The sequence below is a fragment of the Carlito syrichta genome, unplaced genomic scaffold (assembly GCF_000164805.1).
Source record: "Carlito syrichta isolate Samal-C Ts95f unplaced genomic scaffold, Tarsius_syrichta-2.0.1 Scaffold141169, whole genome shotgun sequence".
In the NCBI taxonomy this organism is placed as follows: domain Eukaryota; kingdom Metazoa; phylum Chordata; class Mammalia; order Primates; family Tarsiidae; genus Carlito; species Carlito syrichta.
In genome coordinates this window covers 107,151-113,103 of record NW_007085265.1, presented here as the reverse complement: position 1 = coordinate 113,103, position 5,953 = coordinate 107,151, and positions in this window count along the sequence as shown.

Below are 5,953 nucleotides of genomic sequence, written 5' to 3'. Positions count from 1 at the left end.
TGCTTTTTGCTTATTAGGACAGCAGTCCACTCTACCCTTCATCCACCCTTGTGCAAACTCAAGAACAGTGGAGACATAGAAGTTCCAGCCATGTAGGTATGTTGGTGGAGCGCTCTCAGGGAGGTAACTCTGGGTCATGTTCATCCTTTGCCCCCAAATAAAGGTGGTCATGGGTGACCTACCTTCCCTTCTGTTTTAACCCCTGTGAACTTGCCAACAGTTGAGTGAGTGACACAGGTGGGTGAATGTGTGTGTAGGAATCTCAACTATCTCCTGTTGGACACGTAGACCTTGGTGAGATGAGGAGGGGAAACAGTCCCCTTTCTCACTACTCCCAGCAGGAGGATGCGAGAGGGTGCAGGAGGCAGAGGAAAAGGTCTTACCAAAGTCAACAAGGGAAGGAGGACATTCCATTTTTTAGATTTGAGCAAGAAATCTTTACAGATCTCCAAGTGGCACGCCAGCCACTCTCTAGCTGCAGGATAAGAGATGGATTCGAAGCTAGAGACATGAAAATTGCCCTGTCTTAGTCTACTCTGGCTCTATAACAAATTACCATAAACTAGGCAGCTCAAACAGGAATTTATTTTCTCACAGTTCTGAAGACTGGAAGGCTGAGATCAGGCTACTAGCATGGTTAGTTCCTGCTGAGCGCTCCCTTCCTTTCCAGGCACTGTGTGGCTGCACGGTGGCCACCTTCTTGTTGTGTTCTCACATGATGCCTGCAGTAATAATATGTCTGGGAGCAAATTTTAAAGTGGGCCATGAGGTCTCCCTACCAGGTGGGCATCTTCCCAGGGGAGACACTCCTGACAGAGTTACTCCATAATACCTTCTTGGTGATTTCATACAAGACAAAGGGATTAACCATCCACCAATGGTAAGAGAGTTCACTGTGCAGCCACACAGTGCCTGGAGAAAAATGAGACAGAGGTGAGGGAAAGTTTGATAGATGTTTGAGTGAGAAGGGAGGAAAAAGAATTAAAAGGGGGAAAGAATGACACAGGTGGAAAGGAACAGCAGTATTCTCAGGATACTTAGTCATGGCTCCCAAACACATACAACCTGATCCAAACCCCACAACTTTGTGTCTGATCGGTCAGTGTGAAGTACTTGGGTGCCATCTGGACAGAGATGTGAATGAGTTTAATTTTGAACACAAAGCAATTATCTACATAGATATCTTCAGACAAGGTAGTGTTCTGCTTGGGGAAGCCATGCTGGGTGACAGTATGTCCTTGACCAGCAGTGTGCTCATAAGGGTTGGGTCACCACCTGTGATCTTCATGCACCTGGAAAAATCTATGATAGATTTCCTCCAGAAACATGCATAGCATCTGAGCCTTCTGCAAAGGCTACAGAGGTCCTGGGGCTTGCCTTAGAATCCTCCTCAGCTCATGATGGCAGTGTGGTCAAAAACCCAAATGTTCCTCATTCTCATCCACATCTGTGTCTTCGGGAACAAAGCTGTTGAAGGGTTGAGTGAGGTGACCATTTGCAAAGAGGATTTTGAAGGACAGCAAAGTGCTGTGGAAATACACATAAGTGTGCAACGAAGGAAGCCACAGAGACCATCCAATGCACAGATGCAGCTCTCTACATCTAGAAGGGTGGAAAAGCTCAGGGCACCATGGCTTATCCTGGCTCCACCTTGAACTCTCGATCACAGTCCTAGAAAAGCAAACATTGGCTCCTACAGAATGAAGCAGGCTTAGAGGACCAGCCTAGAGCCGTGGAAGATTAATCTCTGCTTTTAATAATCTATTTAATAATACTGTACATCCATCATTGTAGCTAATTTTACCAACTTGAAGTTCAGTGATATTCAGTCACCTATTAGGTAGAAAAGATTAGAGACCTCAAAGGCTGAGACATCCATGCAGTAGTCTTTTGTATGTGTCTGAGACTGAAGGACTTCTCACCAAAGGAGAGTTTGTGACTTGAAAGAGCCCAGAAACTGGCCTTGGGGAACATAGAAAGCATTCCTGGATCTCAGATCTTTGTGTATCTCCATAGACACACAGGGGGCAAGAATGGGTCAGTGTAAGCAAATGTGTCAATGTAGTTCACCCAAATAATAAATTACAAGAAAAAATTACACGATTACCTCAGGAGATATGGGAAAACATATTTTAAAATGTTAATGTTAGGGTACCCACACTTTCCCTGTATGATAACCACGTATGTATCTAGCCCTCATTTGTATCCTGCATTTAAAAAATAAAATAAAATAATTATGTTTAAAATGTAAATGCATTAGTTTAAACATTTCAGAAAACAGGGACCCTCCTTAACTGGGTAACAGCTACATAAAAATGCATGGTAAATATTCAATGGGAAACTTTAAAGGTACCCCCTTTGAAAACTGACTACAAGACAAAAATATACATTTTAAGACAGAAATTATTTTTAAAAATCCACCTGGCAAAAAACAAAGCAGGAGGTATTACAATCTCAGGCTTTAAACTCCATTATAAAGCTACAATAATCAAACAGCCTAGTATTGGTACAAGAACAGGCATATAGATCAATGTAACAGGATAGAGATTCCAGAAGCAAAACCTCAATTTTCCAACCAGCTGATCTTTGACAAAGCCTCCACCACCAAGACCGGGGGAGAGAAGAACCTGTTCAGTAAATGGTGCTGGGAAAATTGGCTGACCACATGCAGAAGATTAAAACAAGGCCCCTACCTATCACCACACACAAAAATCAACTCTAAATGGATCAAAGACCCTAAATGTAAAACCTCAAAGTATAAGAATCTTAGAAAATGCAGGAGACACCCTTATGGAAGTTGGAACTGGCAACCAATTCCTGATCAAAACCCCAAGCGCCCATGCCATAAGAGATAAGATAGACAAGTGGGACCTCATCAAACTGACAAGCTTCTGCAAAGCCAAAGAAGCCATCAAGAGAGCAGGGAGACAACCCACAGACTGGGAAAAAATATTTGCCAACTGTATGCCTGACAAAGGCCTAACATCTAGGATCTACCAGGAACTCAAACATACCGAAAAGAAAAAAACAAATAGCCCCATTACAAAATGGACAAAAGATACGAATAGACAGTTCTCAAAAGAAGACGCACGAGCAGCCAACAAACACATGAAGAAATGCTCAGTCTCACTAGTCATCAAAGAAATGCAAATTAAAGCTACACTGAAATACCACTTAACTCCAGTTAGGATACCTATCATCAATAACTCAGAAAACAACAGATGTTGGAAAGGATGCAGCAAAAAGGGAGCACACTTCTACATTGTTGGTGGGAGAGTAAACTAGTACAGCCTTTGTGGAAAACAGTGTGGCGATTCCTAAAAGATCTAAAAGTTGACCCTCCATACGACCCTGCAATCTCCCTTCTGGGAATATATCCGGAAGAACTCAAATCACTCTATAAAAAAGATACTTGCACATGTATATTTATCGCAGCATCGTTCACAGTAGCAAGAACATGGAGCCAACCGTGCTGCCCATCAAAAAGGACTAGATTTTTAAAATGTGGTACATATACACGACACAGCCATAAAGAAGAACAAAATTATGAACTTCACAGCAACCTGGATGGACTTAGAGTCTGTAATACTGAGTGATCTTTCACAGAAACAAAGAACTGAGTATCACAATTATTGTGATACTATAAGAAAGGGATTGGCAGTAGCGGGAAACTGCCGGGAGTGAGGGGTGGGGAAATGGGATTGGCAGTAGTGGGAATCTGCCTGGGGAAGGGGGAGCACACCTCATCAACAAGGGTACCTGCATAACGAACATTTGTATACCTAATCCTGAATTGTACTCCACATCTTTAAAATAAAAATAAATTCTGTGTTAATTCTTAGATATTTTACAAATTTTCTTGCTATTATAAATTTTTAAATTATGTTTTCTGATTGAGCATTGTTGTTATTAAATATTTGTAAGTTATCTTATATTCAGAAACTCTAATAGTTTGGTGTTTATTATTTTTTAATGTAGAGGATAACATGATCTATAAGTTACAAAAGTTTTTTTCTATTTTCCAATATATATTAATTTTTTTCTTATCTATCAAGGTTGGCCAGGACTTTAAGTACTGCCTTTTGGTTCTGGCCAATATCTTTTTTTTTCCAATAATAGCTTTAGAGAGATATTATTTACATACCATATATTCATTTGTTTAAAGTACACAATGCAGTGGTTCAGAGTACATTCATAAAGCTGTGCAAACATCACCACAATTAAAATTACTAATTTGATTCCTCAAAATTAATATCTACAGTTCTATGAGGAACATTAGTGACAAAGAGTTTGTTTTTAATGATGGCGGCTGGTTGTGGCAGCTAATGCCCGTAATTTCAGTGCTTTGGGAGGCCAAGGTAGGAGGATAGCTTGAGGTCAGAAGTCTGAGACCAGCCCAGACAACATAGCAAGACCCTGTTTCTACAAAAAACCTAAAAAATTAGCCAGGTGTGGTGGCACACACCTGTAGTGCTAGCTATTCAGGAGGCTGAGGATGGAGGATCACTTGAGCACAGAAATTTGAGGTTGCAGTGAGTTGTGATAGCACCACTGCTCTCTAGCCTGGATGACATAGCAAGATCCAGATTCTAAAACAAAAACAAAAGCAACTGATGGATTGAGAAGATGCTTTCAATATCTAAAACCAAAAAAACTAATACATAGAAAACAAGGAATTCCTATAAATCAACAACAACAAAAAACCCAATAGAAAAAAATTGGGCAAAAAATATTGCAAGCAAGTTACACAAAATTAAGTACAAAACAGTCAGAAACATATGAAGAAATAATCAAACTCATTTGTGATTAAGCAAATTCAAAATAAAACAACAAAGAGACATACTGTATCCTATCATATTGATAAAAATTAGAAAGCTAGATCATATGAATGTTGACAGTATTATGAGATATAGGAGCTCTTTTGAGATTTTAGTAGGGGTGTGGATTTGTACATTCAGTCTGGAGATATATTTGGCAATACAAGTGGTCGACACCCAATATACTCTTTATTTATAAAAAAAAAATGTGTATTTATTCTTACATATTTACACTTCAGTCACCTTTAACCTACTCTTCGTTTGATGAAATATACCTATTGAGATGCTTTTCTCACTGCTCAAAGCAGTTTTTGAATGCATTCATTTTGATCCCTTTTAGTGCTTCTGCTGTTTTTTTTTTTTTTTTTTCTTCACCTATCTACATCCGAACATTTCACTTTGAGGACTTTTTTCAACTGGGTAAACAAAAAAAAAAACAATTTCTCAGGGTGAGAGCAGGTGAATATGGAGGGTGAGGCATGGGGTCACACCATTTTTGGTCAAAAACACTCAGGGCAGTGTGGACAGGTGTGTTGGTATGGTGGAAGAACCGGTCACCTGTTTGCTACAACTTGGGGCATTTCTTCCACAATGCAACCTCTCACAACAAAGCTAACCGGTACACTGATGCCAATGGGTGCCTAGAACACTTACCTGGAGCAGGGGTATGCCTGTACTACAGGGACTCATCCTCCAAAAGATAATTCCTGCTTTTCTGGGGTTTCCCTTTTTGTGTTTTGAAAATATGTATACAAATGACTAGCACATGGCACACAACCTCAGAGAGATTCTTACACAGATTCTGGAGGGAACATGTACAAGGTGTGTTCACCTTGTATCATTTCTAGTAGAGAGAGATAGAAGCAATCTAAATGTATATCACTAGGAAGGATGGGTAGATAAAATGTTGTGGTTAGAAGCAATGAGCTACATAGAGAGCAACATGGCTAGATCTTTAAAAAAAATAGTGTTTGGTTTAAAAAGGAAAATGCAAACTGAGATATACAGCTTAACATCATCTTAATAAATTTAAGTGCTTGCATAAAGAAGAGCAATACACATTGTACAAAAAGAAACATAATAAAAAGATCCACTTCATACATATTAGAATCGTTGCCTGCAAGTGAAGGAGAGTG